Raw genomic sequence first — 3,763 nt, 5'->3', positions numbered from 1 at the left:
TTTGTGTCAGTCCGCATGGCAGAGTTCTGACACATTTGATGTCATGAGCCTGTGATGTCATGGATTTTTCTAGACATCTCTCTTTGCTACCCAGACACCAAGGCCATGTAACCAGCTTGGCTTAGCTCTCAAAAAGGACTATTATGGAAAAGCTTTTCTGAAAAACAACATTTCACCTGTGACTGACATTTCCTTCAAAACCAAGACACTATTCTCTGCTTGATTTTAGTTCCCTTTGGGTTAGGAGACTAGATATCACTGAGTATCTGAAATCTCTTGTCATTCTGGAAGGAGGCACTCATTGTGAGAAGTCTTCATTCTTGGGTTTGTTAATCAAGCTCTTTGTGCCTCAGTTTCTTCTGTAAAAAAAAGGTTAATAATAATACCTGTTGCATAGGGTTATTGTGAGGATAAGGAGTTATGGTATGAAAAGCACACAGAAAGGTTCATTGGAAGTCCCCAGGAAATCTATCTTTCCTTAGCAAAAAAAGTCAAGCCTGGGAGACTGCACAGAGATCGTGGGGTTCCATATCTTGCAAAGTGGCCTTGGTAGGAGAGATGGAAGGGCAACAAGGCTTTGGTCCCATTGGAAGAGCTCTGTATTCCTGTGCTATTTTCATCTGTGCAGCATACTTACTTACCTAATAATTTGGGGCTCTATGTCAGATTGCAGGTAGCAACACCTTTCAGCTGCTGCCTAAGAACAACAACAAAAAATGAAAACCATGGATTAGTAAAATCTTCCATTTTACAAATGAGAAGACTGAGGACTCAAGGTCTCCTGATACTCACATCCAGTGATTGTTCCATTTTCCAGCTGTGGTCCTGACTTACCTCTCAAAATTGATTGTTCTCACCCTATGACTATAACACAGACCCCATTAGATAGACCTAAGGGAGACATAAGTCAGCTCTCATTTTCCAGTTGAAATGAAGCTTGTATCTTTTCAATAACTTGTCTGAGGCTATGCAGTTAGAAAGTTGCTTGAACTGTAATGTGGGTTCCTTTTATTCATCATTCATCACTATTTATAGAACATCTACATTTCAGTCACTTTTGGCACTATTTCTATGTACGCTCTAGAACCCTCTGCTTAGAATAGGGCTGCCATCATAGGCACGAAAATTCCCATAATGCTAAAAGATCACTTTCCAAGGTCATGTTCTCTTTCATTCCTCTTAAGGAGCCAAAAAGGGCTTAAGAAACCTTTAAGCCCTTCCAGAAAAAAATACCTCATAACCTGAGTTGTGAGGAGGCCAGAATCAATCTTCAACTGGTACCTTTGCTTTCTTGGTGTGACTTTTCTTATTTATAAAATGGAGATGAAAATGCTCTTCTCACAATGTTGATGGAAGAGTCGGATGAAATAATGCTCACCCCAGGCCTGTGGTCTGTCCTTGCAGAAGAAATTCAGCCAATTAGATATACCCTCTCCTTTCCCAGGGAGTATGTGCCCCTCTGTTTTCCCAGGTTCCTTTTAGGGATCCACCCCATTTGAGTGTACTAAATTCTTGTTTCTGGCCTTTTTCCCACTGACCCACACGAACATTTCTGTTTAATCCTAGCCCCTCAAGGTCCAGTTCCCTGGATAGCACAACAGCTGTATTTGAGAGTGATTGTGAGACCCTGTTCTCCACAAAAAGGAAGAAAAAAAAAAGACAAAAAAAAAACAAAAAAAAAACTTCACATTAACTCCTTGACATAAGCAGAACACGTGATGTTACTCCCATTCCTCAGACAATAACACTGAGTTTCAGGAAAGTCAAGTGACTTGCCCAAGGTCATGCAGCTCATGGTGTCTGAGCTGGAATGCAAATAGAGGTTTTTCTGACTCCCTTGGCTGCCTCATGTTAAAACCTTTGTCTATCCTCCCCCAGCCTGGGGAGCTGTATTTTTATATAAGACAATTTTAGTCTCCTCTCAATAGGTGGTAAAAATACTGGTGAGGAAGGTCACTCCACCTTGGCGGCTGCTTCGAAGGCCTGGAAACGTGTGGGAGGCAGAGGGAGAGGATTGGAATGACATTTGGTCCCCCACACCGTGAGAGTGGAGGAGGTGGGAGACATTGCAACAAGTCAAGCGTAAAGGAAGACGAGGCCTTCCAAGCACTGTCCTATATAAACACAGCCGAGGCAGAGGGAAGGTTGCCTATAAGGACACACTTGATGTTTCCTTGGGTTTTCGAGGGGAAGGGCTGAGTCACCACGGAAACACCGTCACTTTCCCTCCCCCAGGGTGTAGACAACTGAGGTGTGACTCTAAAATAATGCAACTGATGCTTTGCATTCCTTAGCTGCTCACATAGCCAGAGAATTGTCCCCCTTCACCCACCAATTTGCCCCCACCCACTTCACCCTGTAGTTTGAGGTTCCAAACTACTGTTTTAACTCCTGCCCCCACTCTCACCCTGCTCAGTATTCTTCTAATCCAGAGACAGACACATTGACCATTAACTTATAGGCAATATATCCCCTACCTACTTGGAAACTCATATGTAAAATTTTGCCTGCAATTAACAGAAGACCAACTTAAAGAGGCTTAAATGTAAATATATATATATATATATATATATAATCTTAAATAAGAAGAAATAGAGAGGAAAGTGGTTTCAGGGTTGATTAACTCTGAGGCTTAAAGTCAGCGGCTTCCTTTCACCTTTCTCTCATCTTTAGTGAGTTAGTTTCATCTTTAGACTCATATGATTATGGTCCCAAGAAGGCTACCACAGCCAGCCGCAGGCTTCACGTTCTTAAACAGATGCAGAAGGAGGGGTCATTCTCTTTGTGAAGTTTTTGTTTTTTTAATCAGGGAATAAAGCCTTTCCACAAGTCCTCTGGCCGACATCCAAGTGGGAAGGGTGATAATTTCTTTTTTGGTCAAATCTCAACTTGCCCTTAGCTCAAACAATCTATGCCAGCAGGATTGGAATTAGTATTACAGACTTAAATGAATAAAGACATCTCCTGGAACTGAGGAGGTGCTCTTCTACCAGGACAGGTCTGTCCAGGGGGAATAGCCAAAATTAAATCAGGGCTTGGTGGCAAGGGAGAAGGAGGAAAAAAGCTGTTGGGTAGGCAACCAGAAGTGTCTTTGATAATGTTACCTAAGACTGCTGTGAAGATTAAATGAGATATGTTTAAAACACCATGCCTGGTTTCTGGCAGATCATAAATTTCAAATAAATGTTAAATGTTATCTTTTCTGCTCTGATTTTCATCCCATCTTGCACTTGCTATTCCTCCAATTGGCTCATAGCCTTAATGCATATTCTGTCTGCTTAGCATGTTCTTTTCCTATTGCAATGCTACCAATACCCAAAAGCTCATCTCAATTGTCAAATCTACAATAATGTTTTCCTTGATTTCTCAATCCTCCAGGGTATTTGTTTCTTATTTATGGCTTTAATCATGCTTTGTCTTGTGTTTGTGTACTTTCTGAGATTTCTCTAGAGTTTGAGCTCCTTGAGGATTACACAGGTCTCACTGATTCCTCATTTCTTTGAATAACCTCTAGTGGGCCTTACACACAATAGACACTCAGTAAATAAACTTAGAATTGAATTGAATGAATTTTGTTCAAAGCTATTATCCTGGGGCTCCAATATTGGCGAAAGCATGTGGTACATCCTTTTTTTATTGTAATATACACAACATAAAATGTACCATTTTAGCCATTTTTAGATATATAGTTCAATAGCATTAAATACATTCCTATTGTTGTACAACCATTACCACCATCTATCTCCAGAACTTAAAAAATTTC

The sequence above is a fragment of the Pongo pygmaeus genome, chromosome 9 (genome assembly GCF_028885625.2).
Source record: "Pongo pygmaeus isolate AG05252 chromosome 9, NHGRI_mPonPyg2-v2.0_pri, whole genome shotgun sequence".
In the NCBI taxonomy this organism is placed as follows: domain Eukaryota; kingdom Metazoa; phylum Chordata; class Mammalia; order Primates; family Hominidae; genus Pongo; species Pongo pygmaeus.
This window is presented reverse-complemented; position numbering follows the sequence as displayed.